We start from the raw sequence: 23,836 nt of genomic DNA, 5'->3' as shown, positions 1-23,836 counted from the left end.
ACTCTGGTCTTTTTCTGTGACACTGGTATCAGTCACACAGAGGAAATAACAGTAGTGCCAATTGTGTCCCTCAGAAGAGACATTGAGTTTTATGTGGCATTAAGGTCATCTGCCTGACCTGGGGGTAGGCTGAGTGGTGGAATGAAGAGCAGTGTATTGGTATCATGCGGTGTTTATACCCTGGCCTGGGCTCAGCCTCAGCTGAAGGGATCTTGGACTCCTCTGTCTTAGCCCCTGCTGCTTAGGAGTCAGATGGATTCTGAAATCTGGCCTGCTTTCTCCAGGATTCTCTGGCCTATCTTTGTCTCCATTTTGCATCAGTGTTTTCATGGTTTTTATTTTTCTTTTAATCATATAGGAGAGACCTGAGAAGTAGGGAATTGAGAACAGAATCTAATGGGAAAAACTAGGACACTTCATTTTCAAATTAACCATTCTTTGAGAGGGAAAGCCAGTGCAGCACCCTGCTGTCTGGAGTGCCATCTACTTGGGAGGCCAAGATAAAAGGGTTGCTTGAGTTCAGCACACAGGAACTTGGGTTCAGCCTAGATAACAGAGACACATCTCAAAAGCAGGTGTGTGTGTGTGTTTAATTCCGGTCTTATGATTTGTAAATGTTGTTGAAGAATTTAGCTGCTGTGTGTAATTGGTAAGCAGAAGACATTAAAATGAAGACGTTACTTAATGACAGCAGAAAAAAACAGTGAGCAGATGGAACTGGCTAGCCTTGTGGAAATTGTAGTCACAAAGTTCAACCAAGGAAACTTCAAGCTACTGAGAGTTTTGAGGTATAGCTAGGGGAGAGAAACCTTTTGGGAGTTAATAAATAAAGGCAGATGGGCTGGGGTGTGGCTCATTGGTAGAGAGCTTGCCTTGGAGGTGTGAGGCACTAGGTTCCATCCTCAGCACCACATAGAAATAAATAAAGGCTTTTTTTTTTTTTTAATTTATTTAAATAAAGGCAGGAAGGCTCTATTGAGCCACAGAGCAGACACAGACTGAGGGAGCTGACAGAAGGGCTGCTGAGCTGTCCACCCCTCAGCTTCCCTCTCCTGGAAGTTGAGGTGTTCCTCCAGCTATGTCTCTAGCCATGTGTACTCTCAGCACTCCTGAGAACTTTGTAACAGCCCCCCAAATTCTTTTCCGACTTCAGACCTGCAGATGGATGAGTCAGGGAGCCATCTGGAGGACATGTCTGCCAGACTTTCAGCCCCAGAGCCTCCCCCAGCTTATGAACCTCCATAGGAGTTCTTCCAAGTACTTTAGGGACCTGGTAAATACAATTGGGAGCTTGTGTGACATAGTCTGTTTTTGCACACCAGATCACTGGAGCTGGAATTGAATATAAAGGTAAAGCTCACTTTTTTTTTAATTTTTTTTTTTTAAGAGAGAGAATTTTTTAATATTTTTTAGTTTTTTGGCGGACACAACATCTTTGTATGTGGTGCTGAGGATCGAACCCAGGCCGCACACGTGCCAGGTGAGCACCCTACCGCTTGAGCCACATCCCCAGCCCTGCTCACTTTTTTATAGCTCACTTATTATTATTATGATGAGCTGCCAAGATCCCTTCTCGGGATCTTGGCAGCTCATCACAGCATCTACTACATAGCATCTACTACTTTGTTTATTGCTAAACAAACAGGCCAACAATAGAAGCTGGGTAGCCAAACAAATCCCTTAACATCTACTCAGGTTTTTGTTGTTTGGTACTGGGTGCTTTACCACTTTACCACCGAGCTTCGTCCCTTGCCCTTTTTATTTTGAGACAGGGTCTCATCACTAAGTTGCTGAGGTTGGCCTCAAGCTTGGAATCCTCCTGTCTCAGCCTCCCAACTTGTTGGTATTTCAGGTATGTGCTACCCACCTGCTGTTGTAAGGATTTGCCACCAAGCACAATACACAGGCATTTAGAAAGTGGCTCATGTCTGACCAGTCTGATTTGAAGGACTATTTTATGGGAAAAGATGTAAACTTTTCTGTAAGTTTCTCCTCTAGAGCTAGGCCAGTGGGCTGACAGGAAGACAAACTGTAGTCGTTGAGGCTGCCTCATGATTGTACCCCCACTCAAGAGGGCTGTGTGGCCCCATCAGAAAATGGCTTTCTAGGGTAGGAGACAGTGCTGGATGGCCTCCAGCTTGGCTTCCACATTACCAAATCCATGAAGGAGACATGAAGAGCCTGTATGTATGCAGTGCCAGCCTTCAGGAAGGTGGCATGAATGAATTACAGTGCTGAGAAAAACTAGTTTTTGAAAATGAGAGGAGAGTTGTCTTGAGGGATGGAAAAATGGCAGTGTCAGCCAGCTCCATTGCAGAAAACAGTGGACAAAGAGGAATCCGACAGAAGGAAGATGCCCTGGATCACTCCAGACTGGATCATGGCAGCCACCCCCTTCCCTGGTGATGCCAGCCAGTTGGGAAGCAGTCTTTCCACAACTGCTGACCCTGGAGCTGCTCTGCCAACATCATACCCTTAGTCAATCAGGAGCTGGTCAGGGTAAAAGGCCTCAGTCTACAGGATCTTCTTTGAAATTCTGGCCTCCCTACCTCTGCTGGCCAGACTATACTCACCAATACCTCTCTGACAACCTGGCTTATCCCTGATGGGTGGCTATGGGGCCTTCAGTCCAGTCTATGAGGTATTCAGATGCCAGTTAGAGACTTATTTTCTTCTGTGTGGTGTTACTGTCTTGAGATTTGTTGGACAGACCCATCATTAAGCTAAGTTTAGCATCACAGCCTGGCTCTGCATCAGGCTGGAGCGTGGAGACTGGATGTCAGAGACTGTAAGAAGTCTTAGCAGGGTGGCCCCAGGCTGTGGAATGCTTTCACAGCCTGAGTGAAGGGTTTCTAGAAGTCCCTGAACCTGGAGTGATGAACTGCCCTCAATTCCACCCTCCTCCAACTAAGCTTCCATTGCTTTTTTTTTTTTTTTTGGTTCCCCCATTATGAGCTGAAGGCTGTTATTAAGATACAGTTTCTGCTTTGCCTTGACATCCTAGAGGGCCAGACTGTGGCTTACTCATTCTTCACATCTTTTGTGCCTGTTGCAAACTGGGTTTCCTGGGAGTATATTGAAGATATCTGCATGCAGTGTATAGGGATGGAAGGGAGGGCCTGGAAATAGAATCAAGCAGAGAGAGAGAACTTGAGCAGCAATCCAGGCCCAAGGAGAACCTGGGTCAGCCCCACATTCTGGAACTGGGATAGCCCTGCAGAGTTGTCCTGAGTTGGGGCAGTGGGCCAAATCTCCCTTCAGCTAAGGCTGTCAGCCTTTGGATGTTGGCTGCTACCAGGAGGCATGACCTTGGGAGAGGTTTTCCTCAGCTGAGGCAATACCTGCAAGGGACTGACGGCTGAAGACTTTCTGCTATTAGTACTTTCAGCAGTGAGGGCAACAGTATTTCATTCCCGAGAAGGGGTCTTGGCAGCTCATCATAGCATCTACTACAGTGCCTAGAGCATAATAGGTGCTTAGTAAAAATATTTTATTTGACAAATTAATACTTGAGGAAAATTTGAGGTAGATGATGACACTGAAGGAGAAAGTACAGACAAGGCACCCATTACCAGAATTCAGTGTTAATGGGGGTGGGGGTCAGGACAAAGGAGGTGAGATGAGATGCAGCATGTTTGGGTAAACTTTTTTAACTTTACCCAAACTATAGAGGGTAGTTTCTCTAGCCAAAATCTTTACAATGAAATGAGATGGAAGCATTGGAACGCTAAGTCAAAAAGTTTTTTTTTGTTTTTTTGGTACTGGGGTCTGAACCCTAGGAGCATTTTAGCGTTGAGCTATACCCTTTTTAGTTTATAATTTTGAGGCAGGGTCTTGCTAAGTTTTTTAGGGCCTTGCTATCTTGCTGAGGGTGGCTTTGAACTTTTTGGGGGGTGGGGTAACAGGGGTTGAACTCCAGGGCACTTAACCACTGAGCCATATCCCCAGCCCTATTTTGTATTTTATTTAGAGACAGGGTCTCACTGTGTTGCTTAGCGCCTCACCATTGCTGAGGCTGGCTTTGGTTTTTTGTTTTTTTTTTTTAATTGTTGGTTGTTCAAAACATTACATAGTTAAGAATAGGCTTTAGCTATATCTGATTTTTTCTTTTTTTTTTTTTTTTAGTGATACTGGGGTTTGAACCCAGGGCCGTATGCATGTGAGGCAAGCACTCTACCAACTGAGCTATATCCCCAGCCCTCTGAGGCTGGCTTTGAACTCATGATCCTCCTGCCTCAGCCTCCTAAGCCACTGGGATTACAGGTGTGTGCCACTGAGCCCGGTTTGGCTTTGAACTTTTGATCCTCCTGCTGCTGGGATGACAGGCATGTGCTACTATGCCTGACTAAAGGGATCTTTCAAAAAAAAATTTTTTTTTAACCTTCCCCTTGTTTTCTTTTGAGGAAATGCTAAGGAACTTTCAGATAATAACAGTGAAATGTTTCAAGGCTCTTGGGCAGTAGGCACGATTGAAGTGCTTTCCCTGTATTAACTCAATCCTTACAACCTTATGAACTGGCACAATTACTAATCCCATTTTATAAATGAAGGAGTTGACATGGTGGCAGGACTGAGATTCAAGAGCACAGCTCTTAACTTCCACACTGGGCTACGATGTTGCTCTTGGTGTGACATGATGTGCTGAATTTCGCTTATTAATGTCACCTCTTAAGCCTCGTCATTAATTATCTGGGCAGGGGGCTTGGGGATCTGGGCAGGGGGCTTGGTCAAGCTTTCCTCGGGAGAGCAAGTTAGTGAGGGGGATTCCTTGGCAGAATGGCTTACACATAGGAGGTGCTTAGAGAAAAAATGATCCAGAGTTTGTGGTGTAGTGGAAAAGTCATGACATGGGATTGGCTCAGCTCTACCACTGATGGTCTTGAGTAAGTCAACATCTCCTGAATAAATCATCCATATTCATAAAGTGAGCCTCACTAGGATATCTTGCCTGCTGCTTTGGGTAGTAGTTTGTTTTTGCAGTACTAGGAATAAAACCCAGAGACACTTTACCCCTGAGCTACATCCTCAGTCCTTTTTCACTTCAAGACTATCTGATCAAGTTGTAGATGGTGGCCTTGAATTTGGGATCCTCCTGCCTCAGTCCCACAGTTGCTAGGATTACAGGGCGCCACACTCAACTTCTTTGGTTATTTGGAAGGTTTGAATGAGACAAAGTCCTATATAAAGTGAATAAGAATTTATGAAAGCTGTGAAATCCCAAGGATCTAAGAGGTGTCATGGAGTGGCAGAGCAGCAACTTAGGGCCTCCTAGTGACAAACAAACTCACATTTATGCCCATAAACACTCCAAACCATCCTTAAGATGACCTCAGGAAGGCCACCCCACAGCCCTTCATATTTGCTGAGCCTGGCACCAGAAAGCCTACTAGCACCTCCTGAGTTGCATGGGGTGAGGCAAAAATCCTGCAATTTATGCTCATTCTAGTATGTATAGATGGTGCCCTGTTGATAAGTCTAGGCTTCTGTTTTCTTTATGCTGAATCAGTGGGTAATTTGGAAGTGATTTCCACTGTACATTAAGAGACCTTTGAAGCCCTAAATTAGAATAAGTATTTGTCAACTCACACTATGGCTTTTATGAGGCTGAAACAGGAGGATTGCAAGTTTGAGACCAGCTTGGGAAACTTAGTGAGACCCTGTCTCAAAAACTAAAAAGGAGCCAGGCATGGTGGTGCACACCTGTAATCTTAGCAACTTGGGAGGCTGAGGCAGGAGGATTGCAAGTTCAAAGCCAGCCTCAGAAACTTAGTGAAACCCTGTCTCAGAATAAAAAATAAAAAAGGAGGGGCTGGGATCGTGGCTCAGCAGTAGAGTGCTCACCTAGCACGGGCAGGACCTGGGTTCGATCCTCAGCACCACATAAAAATAAAGGCATTGTGTTGTGTCCATCTACACCTAAAAAATAAATTAAAAATAATAATAAAGGGTTGGGAATGTCGCTTGGTGGATAGTACCTCTGGGTTCAAGCCCCAGTACTAGGGAAAAAATTATTTCTTACATTGGAGAGTTGTGATGACTGCAAGATAATATAAATCAAATTCTATGGACTGGGGATATAGCTCAGTTGGTAGAGTGCTTGCCTTGCATGCACTAAGGCCCTTGGTTCAATCCCCATCACCACAAAATAAATAAATAAACTAAATTCTCAATATGGTTTCTAGTGTTCAACAAGTGTTAGCTATTATGATGAGTGTTAGTATTACTGTGATCCTCACTGCTGTATTGATTTTTAGTGAGATAATATTTATAATATGTAATTGAGAATCTCTATATTTAGTCATACTGTCTCATTCAAAATGAACAGGCATCCACACCTCCTCCTGTGTGTCACTGAGCCCAGAAGGGACCCCTTAAATTCATTTTTCACTGCAAAGACATTCTCTTCTGATTGTTCTACACACACACTCACACACTTTCTCTGATTCTTTCTGGATGTCCTACACTCCAATGTATTCCATCACTCAGGACTTTGTTTCATGTTGGTGACTGTCATCAGTGTAGGAGTCCAAGTTTCTCTTGACAGCTAGGGACCCTTGAGCATAGTCCTTCTGAACCTTTTCCTCACCCAAGATCTCTTACTCTCCCTACCTGTGAGTCCTGCAGTCAGAACGTAGGCGTGGCATATCCAGAACTTGGAAGTAGATTTATGTTAGAGTGAAACTAGTATGAATCAGCAAAAAATGGCTGAGATGTAGAAGTGATTCAAAAGATTGTGAATTTTGGTTTGGTGGTGGTGATTGTGTGTGGGTGTGTGTGTGAGAGAGAGAGAGAGAGAGAGTCAGAGGACTGAGGAAATGTTTAAGACCACCCACAGTCATGGCAGAACACAGTGTTTGGAAGAATCCATGAACTGTGATTGGAAGCAAGATTGCTGAACCCTGCAGTGGAGATGGGGGGCGCGAGAGCAAGCGTCGCTCACTGGGTTCCCAGCTCTGGGAAGATGCAGGCTCTATCTGGAGATTTGTCCCTGTTGAATGTCTTGCCCTTCAAAGCACTGGATGCCTTAAGCTTTCAGAGCTTGGCACCATAGTCTCCTGAGCTCCATCGACTCCCATACTCCATTCGACTTTCATCTTCCTTCTTCCACTTGTGATGGGCCTCCTTGTGTCAGTTTTCTCACCAAAAGAGGATGTGCTGACCAGCAAAGATGGATTTTTCAGGCCACCTGACAGCTGCATTTAAAAAAAATATTTTTAGTTGTAGTTGAACACAATACCTTTATTTTATTTATTTTTATGTGGTGCTGAGGATCAGATCCAGGGCCTCACATGTGCTAGGCAAACACTCTACCACTGAGCCACAACCCCAGCCCCCTCGCAGCTGCATTTCTAATGATAAATTAATTAACACATCTGGTTTATAGATCAGTCTCTTCTAAGTTTCACCTGTGTGAGACAGAGCCCCTTAGCATGATCCACTAATAATTTGCTGAGTACTATATACCTGTCATGGTTCTTAGCATTTTATATGAACTACTCAATAATGTTTGTTTGTTTTGTACCAGGAATTGAACCCAGGAAAGCTTAACCACTGAGCCACACCCATGACCCTTTTTTGTATTATTATTTAGAGACAGGGGTCTCACTGAGTTGTGTAGGGCCTTGCTAAATTGCTGAGGCTGGCTTTGAACTCAAGATCCTCCTTCCTCCGTCTCCAAAGCCACTGGAATTACAGGTGTGCACCACCACGCCCAGTGAATTATTCAGTTTTTACAAAAAATCAATGAGATATGTGTTATCCCAAGTTTATAAATGAGAAAATGGAGACCCAGTCAAGTTAAATACTGGCCTAGGTTCACCTATCTAGTGAGATTCTGAACTGGGGCTAGAACTGAGTCACATGGAGCCCAAAGCCCAAGCTCACTCACTTCAGCACAGTGAGACACTTTGACTATGTGGACACACGTTGCAAACCTAAGGGGATGAGCATCTGTTCTCTGCCTGGTGACTTCGGCAGACACTGGGCCCCTGGAGACCACATCTGAGCTGCCTGCCTGGAGAATACCAACACTTTTCAAAAGATTTTATTAAATAAACCCAATTTGTTAAATGGTTATGTTTCCCCATGATTTCTTATGGTCCTAATCCACAAAGTTTCTGATCAACCCTGCCTAATCATATTTGTTAACCCACCTTATTCTATTACAAACCCCAAGGGGGAAAAAGCTCTTTCATATAGTTTGGATGCTCTTCAGTGGTATCTCGAGGCATATCTTCCTGCCTCCTCAGCTCCCAGACGGGTGTGTCATTGCGCCCGGAGATTTAAGACTGGGTGCTTCTACTTGACACAGGCCGCTTCTCTGAATGCTGGCTGCTTCCTCCGGAACTATCTGAGCAGAGGCATGCTAGGACTCTACACCTTACTGGTATGCTCATGATCTGAAATGGGAAGGGTTGGTCCAGGACGTTTGGGCGACTAAGGAAAGCGCATTCCATCTGATCTAACATTTCCATGCTTGAGACTTTACCTTCTGCTCTATAAAATGAATATGACACTCCTCTAGAGGTCCTCTGCCTTATTTGTTTGATATTATGATATAGTGCTGTCTAGAGAGGAAGCATGGAGAGATGCCCTCTCAAATGAGTGTTTCACTGAATAATTTCCGCACGCCCGGCCATAGCCCCCGACATCCTATTTGCTGTTCCTTCCTTGTGCCACATGTGCCAACCCCTGTGCCTGGGCCTGAGAACAGCATTTGCTCAGACACTGTTATTGTCCACAGGGGTCTGTGCCATCACCAGAGGGAGAGACAGAAACAAGCTGAGGGGCACATGTACAGGAGCACAGTGGAGTGCCAGGTACAGCCCAGTCACTACCACGCACCCCAATGTCGCAGTCCGGCTGCAGCAAAATAACCAGGGCGGGTGATGAGCAACTTGTGTACATCGATTCAGCAGGAGTGGGAGCCGTTTATTGTAGGACAGGAGGGGTATATATACATTACACACAGCTTATCTTAATTAACATAAACTAGATACAGCAGTCAACCAATAAGGAATCTCCACACTTAATGGCTTGCTGGCGTTACTTCACAAACCACTCCCTCTGGCAAAATGCCAGGCGCCATCTTGACTTGTTTATAGACCCTAACACCCCAATCCTGCTCTTCTAGCCCGGCTGACTGAAGCTCTTGCACTTTCAGTGCTCCTCAATGCTTCTCTGCCCTGCCAGCTCCACATATGCTAGAAAAACTCAGAAAACTTTCCCCATATCCCCCAACTGAGGGTGACATCCTTCTGTGCTCCTGGTACGATGGGCACATTCCTTATCATAGCTCCTGGCACGTTGTTCTGGAGTCAGCTTTTTTTCTGACTTGTGCCCCACAATAGACCTTGCATCCTGAGAGCAGGAACCATGTGACTTATTATATGACTGCCTTCGCACTGCTTAGTGTGTACCTGCCGTATATGGTCTGTACAATAAGTACCTGCTAGTATAATGTTTTATATTGAGTTTCCTAATCACAAACTGACCTTACTACATTCCTTTAATAAATTTCACTTGGTCATGGTGAACTTAAAAAAAAAAAAAAAACTGATAAATGAGGGCTGGGGTTGTGGCTCAGCTGTAGAGCGCCCACCTAGCATGTGCGAGGCTCTGGGTTCGATCCTCAGCACCACGTAAAAATAAAATAAAGGTATTGGGTACAACTAAAAAGTATTTTTTAAAAAGACTGACTGCTAAATGAATGGGAGGAAAAGAGTGAAAATTATTCCTCCATCCAGCACCATAGTGCTGAAAATTACAGCATTAAAAAGGCATTTGGGAGGGTGGAAAGTAACAAAGTATGTTATATGAATGTATGAAATGCCACCATGAAACCCATTATTATGTTTAATTCATACACACTAATATGAAAGAAAAAGACTTTCTCATTATGCATGACCACCCTCTCTTTGAGGAATATTAAACAGTAACACTTATAAAAGAAAGAACTAGTAAGGGACCACCCACACAAAGAAGGATGGTGATGAGACAGAGCATGTATTCTGGAAATCTAGAACCAAATTCAATTCCACACCCCACCCCCCCAAGGCTTGCTTAATCACTGAGTTTTCAATGAGTAATCCGGGAATTCATTTACACCAAGGAGCTCTAAGGATTAAGTGGCGCAATGTATGTAAAGCACTAGTGAGGAGCTTTGCATACAGTAGGTGCAAAATAAAGGGTGCTTGCTTTCTTATTATCAGAACCTAAATTTGTATTGATTTTTACTGGAATATCTTTTGTGAAAGACTTTCAGGAGAAGAAAAAGAAAAAAGAAAGTCTTACAGAATCCGAGGGGAGGTATCAAGGCTGCAACCACTCCATAAAAAATCCTCTGTAGCTGGGCATGGTGGTGGCACCTGTAGTCCCAGCTACCCAGGAGGCTGAAGTAGGAAGATCATTTGATCCCAGGAGTCCAGGGCCAGCCTGGGTGACATATTGAGACCCTATCTATTTAAAATAAATATGATTTTTAAAGCCTCTAAATTATCTGCACTCAACATTCTCATGCACATGAAAATATCAATAAGTTTTATGCAGCAAAATGCATTAAGTACCATAGAAAAAGCAAAATTACTCAAAGGACAGGTGAGCTTTCAAGGCAAACAGTATCAGGAAAGTAAGCTGACATTAGGGCAATTCCTGATAAAGCAATAGGGGAGCAGCAATGGAGTCACCCTCTCCCCTTTTTGGTACTTGTGGGTGCTCTGCCACTGAACTACATTCCAGACCTTTTTTTATTTTGAGATAGGGTCTTGCTAAGTTGCTCAGGTGACCTTGAACTTGTGATCCTCCTGCCTCACCCTCCTGAGTCGGTGGGATTTCAGGAGTGCACCTCCATGCCTAGTCCCCATCCTCCATTTTTTTTTTAATGGAACCTCTTTCCTTCTGAAATAATCCCCGCCTTCTCTGGGCTCCCATGGCACTTTGCCTCCACCTCCCTTGGAAAACTAGTCACGTTCTGCCTTGAATGGAGCTTCCTCTACACATGAGTTGTAAGCCACGGTACCTGGCAGGGTTATTCTTAAATCTCCATAGGTACCCTTCTCTAGCCTTAAGGTTTGTATCTCAGCAAGTTCGCAGGAGTCTTTTGCACAATTAGTTTGGTGATGTGTGTGGTTCCGTCTGTCAGTACAGCTGGTGCAGCTCCTTTCGAAGAAAGACCTCAACCAGTGCTGGTGTTGGCCTCCTCTTTCTCCCCCCACACTCCCTCCTCTGCCACCATCACTGTCTGTCTCTCTGTCTTGACTTCTCTGGTTGCTGGTGAAAGTATTAATTGTGTATTCCTACTGCTACTAACCAATTTCAGGTAAGGCTTTCTGTTGAGATTTTTTTGTTGTTTTTGTTTTGTTTTGTTTACCTGTGCTGTGGATTAAACCCAGGGCTGTCTCATGCATGCTGGGCAGGCACTCTTAGATTTTTAAAAATTTAGGTGTGGTGATACATGAAGGAGGCCCTGGGTTCAATAGCGTGACTCTGGTTCCATCATGTGTGGTAGGGTGGGGTGGGGGGATTTAAGTAAGTATATAGCTGTCTCCCAGCTCTGTACATTGAGAGAACTGTAGAGAAGTGGTAACCACGGGCGTGGCTCAAGCAGTAGCACGCTCGCCTGGCATTCGTGCGCCCCAGGTTGGATCCTCAGCACCACATACAAACAAAGATGTTGTGTCTGCCGAAAACTAAAAAATAAATATTAAAAAAAAATTCTCTCTCTTTAAAAAAAAAAAGAGAGAGAGAAGTGGCACCCAGTCTCCTGCCAATCATAATGAACAGACCCAGTGCCCAAACCTGTGTTTCTAAATACTATTCTCATGAACTAGGGGTATGGCTCAGTGGTATAGCATTTGTCTAGCAGGAAATAAAGCCCTGGGTTTAATCTCCAGCAACACACACACACACACACACACACACACAGAGCCAGGCATGGTGGCACATGCCTGTAATCCCAGTGACTAGGAAGCCTTAGGTAGAAGGATTGCAAGTTCAAGGCCAGCCTCAGCCATTTAGCAAGAACCTAAGCGGCTTAGTGTGACTGTCTCAAAATAAAAAGGGTTGGGGAGATGGGGGTGACTATAATCCCAGCAACTTGGGAGGCTGAGGCAGGAAGATCTCAAATTCAAAGCCAACCTCAGCAAACTTAGTGAGACCCTGTCTCAAAATTAAAACCAAAAATAAAAAGGTCTAGGCCTGTAGCTCAGTGGTGAAAGGCCCTCTGGGTTCAATCCCCAGTACCAATAAACAAATAAACACACACCATTCTCCAAAAGGATTGATTCTAGGTCTGAGGGAGAGAAATTGCAAGATGAGACTAGAAATTGTATACTATAAAACAGAAATACTGCAAGAATGATGGAGACGCATAGAATGAATACAAAAATCAGCTTGTAGTGCTCTCAGTGTACAAATGAGGGACCATTTAAGCATCTGCATGGAGAAAGGTTGGAATAGATGACAGTCCCTGAATAAAATAAAAAATCATGAGTCCATACTGATGTTTATCAATACATAAATATGTTGAAAGTTTGCTAAGAAATAAGACACTTACATATTTTCAAAATATTTCCACCCAAACATTTACTTATTTATTTATTTAATCTTTATTTTATTTATTTATTTTTATTTGGTGCTGAGGATCAAACCCAGGGCCTCCCACGTGCTAGGCGAGCACTCTACTGCTGAGCCACAATCCCAGCCCCCCAAGCATTTATTAATTATAGTTACTTTAGAGTAGAAAGGCTTGGCAGACACTATCTTAATCAAGTAATCAGAATGAACAACATCAGTAAAGGGACAAATCAATGTCTTGCACCACCTGATAGGATACCATCAAAATACAGCATCGCTTCCACAATATTCCTGTCAAAGATACATAACTGGAATCTAATCGTGAGGAAGCATCAGACAGGCTCCAGTTAAGGATTATTCTACAAATGCTCTGCACCCTTTCAAAATATCAAGGTCACAAAAGTTAAGAAATGTTCCAGACTGAAAAAGAGACTAAAGAGATAACAAAAGGCACTGTGTAATCTACACTGCATATATTTAAAAGACATTATTGAGACACTAGGCAAGTTGGAGCAGGGTTTGAGGATCAAACCATAGAGATGAATCATTATTAATGTCCTGATTTGGGTGGTTCTGCTGTGGTTATGCATGAGAATGTCTTGTTTGTAGGTAATACGTACTGGGATATTCAAGAGTGATAGTTTTGGGCATGGTGGCTCATGCCTATAATCCCAGTGACTTGAGGGGCTAAGGCAGGAGGATGGAAACTTCAAGGTCAACCTCAGCAATTTAGCAAGGCCCTAAGCAATTTAGTGAGATTCTGTCTCAAAATAAAAGACAAAAAGGGCTGGGGATGTGGTTCAGTGGTTAAGTGTCCCTGGGTTCAATCTCCAGTATCTCCCTCCACCCCACAAAAGGAGTAATGGAGCATCAAATTGGCTACTTTCTTATAAATAGTTCATGGCAGGCTGGGGTTATGGCTCAGAGGTAGAATGCTCACCTACCATGCGTGAGGCACTGGGTTTGATCCTCAGCACCACGTAAAAATAAAATAAAGGTATTGTGTCCACTTACAACTAAAAAATAAATATAAATAAATAAATAAATAAATGGTTCATGGATAAAAAAGTGCTTTGTTGGTTGGGGCTGTAGCTCAGTGGCAGAGCACTTGCCTAGTCAGAGGCACTGGGTTCGATCCTCAGCACCACAGAAAAAGAAACAAGTAAAGGCATTCTGTCCATTTACAACTACAAAAAACCCTTAAAAAAAATGCTTTGTGCTGGGTGCTGTGGCACACACCTGTAATTCCAGCTGCTTAGAGACTGAGGTAGGAGGATTGTGAGTTCAAAGCCAGCCTCAGCAACAGTGAAGCACTAAGCTACTCAGTGAGACCCTGTCTTTAAATGAAATACAAAATAGGGCTGGGGATGTGGCTCAGTGGTTGAGTTTAATCCCTGGTACAAAAAAGAAAAAAAAAAAGCTTTGTTCTGTACTTCAATTTTTTTGTATTGAGATTGTTTAAATTTTTAAAATATAAAAAAAATACAGGAGTGTTGTAACAAGCTGAAGAATGCATTCAAATAAAGCTAATATTCACCTGTCCCTCCCAATTCTAGTCCCCTCCCTAAGGAAACCATTGTTGCCAGTTTTGTATGTACCTTTCCAAACTTTCATCAATAATCATCTGAAACATGAAGTGGGAACTTCACATGTATGGTGATCTCATCTCTCATTGTGCCAGCTGTTAACTTTGTTCGTAATGTCCTTCACTAAACAGAAATCCTTAATTTTTGTAACATTTTATTTTGAAATAATTTTAGACTTGGAGAAATACTGTGACAACGAATTCTACTCTTCCCTCAGCCAGATTCCCAGAACGTCACATTTGTTTTTATCTTCTGTGTGTGTGTGTGTGTGTATTGCCTAAACTATTTAAGAGTAAGTTGTAGACAAAACCTTCCTTTATTTCTAAATACTCCAATGTGTTATTTTCTAATAATAAGAACTCACCCTAAATAACCACAATGCAGTTATCAAGCTCAAGATATATACACAGATACACTGCTAGTACCTAATCTATAGAGTTTATTCAAATTTGACCAATTGTACCACTAATTTCTATAAAATAGAAAAGGGAATAATTAGGGAGGGGGACAGGATCCAATCCAGGGTTCCACGTCACATTTAAAGTTGTGTCTTGGGCTGAGGTTGTGGCTCATTGGTAGAGCACTTGCCTGGCATGTGTGAGGCACTGGGTTCGATCCTCAGTACCACATAAAAATAAATAAATAAAAATAAAGGTGTTGTGTCCATTTACAACTAAAAAAAATAAAAATAAAAAATAAAGTTGTGTCTCTTTAGCCTCCTTTGTTTGGAACAATTCTTCAGTCTTTTCTTATCTTTCGTAACCTTGACATTTTGGAAAAGTACCGGACATTTGTTCATTTGGATTAGGCTGGTGTTTCCCCATGATTAGATTCAGACTGTGCATTTTTGGCAGGAACAACACAGAAGTGATGCTGTGCCTTCTCAGTGCATCTTATCAGGAAGCATGTGATGTCAATTTGTCCCATTACTGGTGATGTTAACTTTGATTATTTGGTTAAGGTGGTGTCTGTCAGGGTCCTATGCTAGAAATTATTATTTTGCCCTTTGTAATTAATAAATATCCCGTGGACAAGAAATACTTAATTCCTATGCAATCAAAATCATCAAGGTTTTGCAACAATAATCTGTTCTTTTGATGTTTTGATCCTTTCCCACTCCTAGGTAGCTGATTTTCTGTTTTGTTTTTTTTTTCCATGATGGGGATCCAGCCCAGGGACCCACACATCTAGACAAGCACCCTACCATTAGGCTACATCCCCAGCCTCCTGCAACTTTTTAAAAAATTAATTGTGTAGTTATATTTTCTTACTTAGGTCTTTAATACATCTGTAATTTACCTTTACAAATGTCATTGTATAGGGACATGGTTCTCATCTTGCTCCATATAGTAAGCCAGTTTTTCTTACATTATCTACTAAACAACCTATCATTTCCTCAGTGATGGTAGTGCCACATTTATTACATATTACATGTTCTCATTTATATTACATATTATATTATACTATACATGTGTCAGTCCTGTATTAGTCTCTTTGCTCTTATACCAGTACCATGCTGTGTTTTTTGTTTGTTTGTTTGTTAGTAAGATTGAACCCAGGGTGCTTAACCACTGATCCAGCCAGCCCTTTTTGTATTTTTTATTTGAAATAGGATTTCCACTAAGTTTCTGAGTACCTCACTAACTGAGGCTGGCTTTGAACTCTCCACCCTCCTACCTCAGCCTCCCTAGCAGCTGGGATTACAGGAGTGTGCCACCACACCTGGCTACCATGCTGTTTTGATTATTGTAGCCTTGGAATATGTCTTGACATCTGATAGGGAAAGCTTGACTCTGCTTATAACATATTGACTTTGTTCTCTTTTGAAATTTATTTCTCCATATAAATACTGGAGTAAGTTTTTTACATTTCTCAGAAATTCTTCACCAACTTGAATTAGGATTGCTTTCACTGTATACATTTAAATGGGAAAAACTAACATCATTTGTTATTAAACCATTCCATCCAAGACACTAGAGTTTCTTTCTACTTCATTTGGATCACTTCTATGAACTTTTGGGTTTTAGTGTTTTCTTATATATTCTTAAGTAAACTGTCTGATTTTTTATGGTTATGTCATATTGTGAATGACCTCCCTTTTATTGCGTTTTCTGGTTGATTATAAGTGCTATGTTATTGGTTTTTGTAGATTGATCTTTTTTTTTAAGAGAGAGAGAGGGAGAGAATTTTTTTTTAATATGTATTTTCTCTTAGTTTTCGGCGGACACAACATCTTTGTTTGTATGTGGTGCTGAGGATCGAACCCAGGCCACAGGCATGCCAAGCGAGTGCACTACTGCTTGAGCCACATCCCCAGCCCCTAGATTGATCTTTTTTAAAAAAAAAAAAAAATTTATAGTAGATAGACATAATACCTTTATTTTCTTTTTATGTGGTGCTGAGGACTGAATTCAGTGCCTCACACGTGCTAGGCAAGCAGGCCCCAGGCCTGTAGATTAATCTTGTATCAGGCTACAGTGATGAATTCTCTGACAAGTAACAATAGCTTGTTGATTTTATTGGTATTTTGAGATGACTCACTGTCTAATTATAATTTTAAGTATATAAACATGTATCTATAAATATTTCCCACCCGTCTCTATAGTAAGCTACTCATGAGTTCCAACTCCAATCCATGACTCATGGATCATTCTAACCTTCTCTCCTTGCTCATCTATAATGGGAGTCCCCCCATTCCAACATTAAGACACCTGGTTCACTTATCATGGTGGCATATACTTGTAATCCCAGTGCCTCAGGAGGCTGAGGCAGGTGCAAATTTGAGGCCAGCCAGGGCAATTTAGCAAGACCCTGTCTAAATAAATGATAATGATTCAACAATGATGATGATAAGAAGGGCTGGAGGTGTGTAGCTCAGTGGTAAAGTACCCTGGATTCAATCCCCAACATAGAAAAAGGGGACCGGGGACAGAGGCAGGAAGGAAGGGAGGGAGGGAGGAAGGAAGGAAATAAACCTGACTCCCACCATGCACTATTCCTTTATTTAATTGTTCAAATCCAGCATACATGAATGTATGTTAACCCATTTACCCATGGGAAACACTTTGTCCACTAGAGTTCTTTGACCTTTAGTCTTTTTTTTTAAATATTTATTTTTTGGTTAGACACAATACCTTCATTTTGTTTATTTATTTATTTTTATGTTGTGTATCGAACCCAGGGCCTCGTGCATGCTAGGCAAGCGTTCTACTGCTGAGCCACAACCCCAGCCCTACCTTTAGTCTTACAGACTCTATGTATTTCCAGAGTAACTCAGGTCAGCACCATTCTCCACTCTCCAATAACTTCATTTCATACATATGCATGCAATACAGCTAGAGTCTTTTGCCACATTCTGCATTACATCCTAAGATCTCTCATTCTCTTGAATGGTTTTTTAAATTGTATATACATAACTGTTCACTTTTGTGCTGGAAGGATTGATGGGTTTGACAGATGCATAGGGTCATATATTACCTGTCACATTATCATGCAGAAAAACTTCAGTGTCTTCCCCAGTCCCCTATGTTTCACCATTCAACCCTCACCGCACCTTCCCCTCATACCCAATAATTTTGTTTATCATCTTTATAGTTTTGCTTGTTCCATGATGTCCTATGAATGAAATCATACACTATGTAGCCTTTTCAGACTAATTTCTTTCACTTAGCAATATGCATTTAAAATCATCCATGTATTTGTGTGGTTTGATAGCTTATTCCTTTATATTGCTGAATAGTATTTTGTTATATGGATGTAGCACTCACCTGGGACCTGAGTGTAGCTCTGTGTTAGAGCACTTGCATAGCATGTGCAAATTTGATTCCCAGTACTATAAAAACAAAAGAAAACATCTTTGTTGCTTCCAGTATTTAGTGGTCACAAATAAAAAATAAAGTGCTATGAACATTTATGTGCTTTTTGTGTGTGTGGAAATAAGTTTTCTAATCAGTTGGGTAAATATCTAGAAGTGTAATCACTGAATTATGAAGTAAAACTATAGTTAGCTTTTTAAGAATCTGCCAAACTCTCTTCCAAAATGGTTATAATTCCCACCAGCAATGAACAAGATGTTCCTGTTGCTTAACATCCTTGTTAGCAATTGGTATTGTCAGTTTCCTGGATTTTTGCTAGTCTAAAAGGTATGTAGTGGCTATTTATTACTATATTTTTAAAGTTTTCTTTTTGTTATTAATTTTTAGTTGTAATGCATTATGATTAAGAAACACAGTCTATAAGCTACTGATTTGTTGGAATGAATTGGTCTTCTTTGTGATCTAATATGTGGTGTATTTTTTATGTCTTTTGAGTAGACGAGAAAATAGTGTTTCCTGTTTGTGAACTGAAGTTTAGCACAGTGATTCTGAGCACAGGCTTTGAAATCACCTTGCTGAGTTTCAAACCCTGGTCTAAGGTTAATAGCAGTGTGAATTCAGGCAAGCTATAGTGAACTGCCATGCCTCACCTTCTTTAATAAATGAGAAATATAATAGTATCTGCCTTTTAGAGTTATTATGGATTCAAAAAGTTAATATTTGCAAGTTAGAACTGTGCATAGTAAGCATGATATCAGTTGTATAAGAAATAAGTGTATCTAAACTTATTGTATATTTGGGTATTTTACATTTCTCATGTTTTTACTCTATGCGTGTTTGTGTGTGTTTGTGTGTGTGTGTGTGCGCGCACACACACACATGCATACGTGCTGGGGTTAAACCCACAGCCTTCTGAATGCTAAGCAAGCACTTTACCACTGAACTACATCCCCAGCCCTTTTTATTTTTTATTTTGAGTCAGGGTCTCCCTAAATTGCGAGGCTGGCCTCGAACTTGCAATCCTTCTGCCTCAGCCTCCCAAGTTGCTGGGACTCATTTTATTTTTTAATCTATCAGTTTACAAGGATAGTGTGCTAAAATATCTCTAACTGTGTTTGTTGTCATATTTAGTTCTTCCTGACCAACTAGCAATTGTTTGATATATTTTGATACTGTGGCAATAGATTCATGTTTGTGACAGATAGATCCTATGTTTCTATTGTTCTTTTTGTAAGTATAAATACAAAATGTCCTTTGTTCCTCCCTCTCTCCCTTCCCCACACACATATATATAGTAATGTATTAATATGTAGGTATGTGTGTATACATATATATCCTTCTTTGTGTCTTAATACACACATACAATTTTTTTCTTTACATTTTACTTGGTCAGATACTAACATTGCTACTTAAGCTTTCCTTAGGTTATATTTTCCTCTTATATATCTTTCTTTTTCTTTTACTGGTACTGTGAATTCAACCCAGGAATGCTCTACCATTAAGCTGCATCCCAAACCCTTTCTATTTCTTTTATTTTGAGACACACAAAATAAAAGTTGCCCAGGCTGGCCTCAAGCTTGTAATCCTCCTGCCTCAGCCTCCCAAGTGGCTGGGCAGGTGTGCACACTGCCCCAGCTATTCCTATACCTTTCCCTATCATTTTCAACTTTTATATTTGCTTCTTAAAGGTAACATCTGAATTTTGTTCTTTATTAGAGATTCTTTTGTTTTGGAAAGTCTTTGGAGGCATGGTATCTCTAGAGAATTTTTTTTTATTATTTATTTTTTAGTTATTGGCAGACATAACATCTTTGTTGGTATGTGGTGCTGAGGATCGAACCCGGGCCGCACGCATGCCAGGTGAGCGCGCTACTGCTTGAGCCACATCCCCAGCCCTGGCATGGTATCTCTAAATTGCCCAGGATGGGCTCCAGCTCATGATCCTCCAGCCTCAGCCTCTCAAGTAGCTGGGATTATCTGCATGTGCCACTAGAGAATCAATCAATCTCTCCCTCTCTCTCTCTCTCTCTCTCTCTCTCTCTCAAATAAATGCCTTTCTTTATTTTTTTACCTTTATTTATTTGTATGTGATGCTGAGAATCAAACCCAGTGCCTCACACATGCTAGGCAAGCTCTCTATCACTGAGTCACAACCCCAGCCCCATAGAGAGAATCTCTTTTAATGTTTAACCCATTTATAATTATATATTTCCGTTATTTTATGACTTAATTCTCCCTTCTTGTGTTCTTTTCCATTTACTGGGTTTCATATTGTTTTTTTTTCCCTCCCATTTCCTTATTTCCATAGAGTTTTAAAAGCCTTATATTTTTGGTTTGGTGATGGTCTTCAGACCTATATGCATGTTTACTTTTCCCTACTGATTTATTGATTGATTTTCTTTCTTTCTATTTCTCTTTCTGTGTGTATGTGTGTAATACACCACATATTAGATCACAAAGAAGACCAATTCATTCCAACAAATCAGTAGCTTATAGACTGTGTTTCTTAATCATAAAGCATTACAACTAAAAATTAATAACAAATGGGCATTGAATTCAGAGTACTCTATCACTGAGCTACATCTCCAGCTCTTTTTTACTTTTTAATTTTAACACAGGGTCTAAGTTACTGGGGCTGGCCTCAAACTTTTGATCCTTCTGCCTCAACCTCCTGAATCATTGGGATTATAGGCATGGGCCACAAGTCCAGCTCTTTCTTATTTGTTTGTTTGTTTGTTTGTTTATTTGTTTATTTATTTTACAGTAGAATGCATTTTTACATTTTCTTTTTATTTTGAGACAGGGACTTACTAAGCTGCTTAGGGCCTCACTAAGTTGCTGAGACTAGCCTTGAACTTCCATCCTCCTGCCTAAGCTTCCCAAATTGCTGGGATTACAGGCATGTGCCACTGGAACCAGCAGAGTCCAACTCTTTACTTTATACATGTTTCTGATCCTTGACCCGTTTTTGTTTGTTTGTTTGTTTGTTTTTTGTTTTTAACTGGGGATTGAACCAGGGGCATTTATCACTAAGCTACATTCCCTAGTCTTGCTGGGATTAAAGGTTTGCACCACCAGCCCAGCGCGCGCTCGCTCTCTCTCTCTCTCTCTCTCTCTCTCTCTCTCTTTAAGACAACAATAAATTTTAACAAAGAGTAAAGTAAGATAGTTCCCATATATTTTGCAACAGCTCCTGGATTTATATCTCTTTTTATCTGAATACTTTTCCAAGAATATTTTCATGTGCATCTCTATATGACAGATCTTTATTTTGTCTTCATATTTGAATGATAATTTGGCTAGATATAAAATTCTTGTTTACATATTATTTCCTTCAACTAAACCTTGAAAGTATTTTTATGCTTTTTCTTGCCACTAGTATTACTTAAAATAATTACTTAAAATACTTAAAAGTATTGCTTTACTTATGTGAATTGATCCTTATTCCATTGTAGCCATTCTACAATTTTTTCAAATGTTTCTCCAAACATTTTTTAATTTTTCTCTTACCTATATTGTTCTTAGATTTTCTTTAGTATTTATATGTTTTGGTTTTTCTTTATTCTCTTCTATTTGAGCCTCTAAGCGTCTTTTCAATCTGAAGTTATTTGTTTTTAATTTGTTCTGAGAAATTTATTTCTAGTATTCCCTCTCTCCATTTAATTTATCTCTCTTGGATATTCCTATTATCTGAATGTTCAGACATCTACGTCTAGCTTTCATATCTGTGAACTTATATTTTTGTCAGTATCCTTCCATATTGTTTTCTGAAAGAATTCCTCAATCTGATTTACTAACTCATTAATTTGTTCTTCAGATATTTCCAGCTTTTTATTAATCCCATCTATCATGTTCTTTAATTTTAGTTTTCATACAAGAGGTCCCACAATCACATTGTCTCCCTGGCCCTTAAAACAGGTTTGTATCCTTGACTATATTCTCTTACACACTTGAGCATTTATTTCTGTAGGCTGGCTTTGCTGCTGTACAGTGGTAAGATTCATAAGACATAGTGACCACATTGATTACTTCTAGGACTGGAACAGAGGAAGAAAAGAGAGGGGAATTTTTAAATTTTTCATTGAATATCCTTTACGATTTTCTATCCTGAATGTGTACTCATTTTATTACATATTTATCATATTGTATTACATATATGTATTTTATACATATGATATATTATATACATATGAACTTGTGAAAGAGAATAACTCATTAAATTGGAATAAAGTATGTATAATCATATTCCCTAGTTTAAATATCTCTAATGGCTTTCTATTTTCTAGTTTTCAAGTAAAGCTGAGGATCCTTGACAAGGCTCTAAAGGCCTGAATAGACAAGCAACTGTTGACCTTTCCAGATCAGCTGACCTCACTCTTCCCTTGCTTTCAGATCTCTAACTATAGGAACTTTAATTTGTTGCCTGTAAAGCTTCATGCTTTCTGTCTACTCATGGCCTCTGAGTAGACAGAAACCTAACCCTAACCCTAACCCTAACCCTAACCCTAAGCACTATGCCTTCTGCTTGCAAATTTCTCCCCATCTACTTTGCCTAGCTAATTGAACCCAGGGGTGCTTAATCACTGAGATACATCCCCAGCTCTTTTTTTTTTTTTTTTTTTTAGATAGGGTCTCACTTAATTGCCTAGGACCTCACTAAGTTGCTAAGGCTGGCTTATGAACTTTCCATCCTCCTGCCTCAGCCTCCCGAGCCTCTGGAATTATAGGTGTGTGCCATCGTGTCTGACAACTAGTTAATTCTTATTCATCCTTCAAATCTCAATTTTAAAGTGACATGTTATGAACAGCTATCCCTGATCCTTCCCCCAAGTTGAGGTCAAGTTCTCTTCCATGATAATTGCATTGGAATATGAACTTTCTTGCAGCATTATCAAAATTTTAAAATCCAAATTAAAAGTGAATAAATAAGCTGGGTGCAGTGGCGTACGCCTGTAATCCCAGCAACTCTGGAGGCTGAGGCAGGAGGATCACAGGTTCAAAGCCAGCCTCAGCAACTTAGCAAGGCTATAAACAACCTAGAGAGACCCTGCCTCTAAATAAAAATTTAAAAGGGCTGGGGATATGGTTCAGTGGTTAAGCACCTTTGGGTTCAATCCCCAGTATCAAAAACAAAACAACTCCCCGCCCCCCCCCAAAAAAAAAATGAACAAATAAAGTAGATCTAAGTAAATGGAGAAACACACTGGTGCTTATGGATTGGGGAGATTCAACATAGTAGACAGGGTGCAGTGGCACATGCCTGTTGTTCTAGCTACTCAGGAGGTTGAAGGTGGAAAGACAGCTTCAGCTCCCAAGTTCAAGACCAGCCTGGGCAACATAGCAAGACCTTGCCTCAGACAACAGCAGTGTGATAAAGATGTCGATATTCAGTGGGAGTGGTGGCACAAACCTGTATTTCCAGAACTCGGAGGCTTTGGCAAGAGAATCACAAGTTTGAGGCCAGCCTCAGCAACTTAGCAAACGCTCATCTCAAAATAAAAAATTAGAAGGGCTGGGCTGGGGTTGTGGCTCACTGGTAGAGCATTTGCCTAGAACGTGTGAGGCACTGGATTTGATCCTCAGCACCACATAAAAATAAATGAATAAAATAAAGATATTTTTAAAAAAATTAGAAGGGCTGGGGATCTAGCTCAGTAGTCCAGCACCCCTGGGTTCAATCATCAGTACACACACACACACACACACACACACACACACGTCAGTTCTCCTCAATTGACATATAGATTAAATGTAATCTTTATCAATATCTCAACAAGACTTTCTGTAGATATAGACAAGAGTATTTTAAAATCTATATTAAAGGCAAAGGAACTAAAACTACTATAACTATTTTGAAAAATA

The 23,836-nt window shown here is 40.8% G+C and overlaps 1 non-coding gene across 1 annotated transcript; it reads right to left on the bottom strand.

The window, feature by feature from the left end:
• Nucleotides 1–4,122: 4,122 nt before the first annotated feature.
• Trnav-cac (transfer RNA valine (anticodon CAC)) lies at nt 4,123–4,195 on the bottom strand. Its single transcript has one exon. It is a non-coding gene; the product is annotated as a tRNA-Val (tRNA).
• Nucleotides 4,196–23,836: the final 19,641 nt, after the last annotated feature.

This window comes from Marmota monax, unplaced genomic scaffold (genome assembly GCF_021218885.2).
Source record: "Marmota monax isolate L192 unplaced genomic scaffold, Marmota_monax_Labrador192_F-V1.1 WCK01_AAM20220418_F8-fsc00100, whole genome shotgun sequence".
Taxonomy (NCBI): Eukaryota; Metazoa; Chordata; class Mammalia; order Rodentia; family Sciuridae; genus Marmota; species Marmota monax.
The sequence above is the reverse complement of the archived record's forward strand: the minus strand, read 5'-3'. Positions and strand labels throughout refer to the sequence as shown.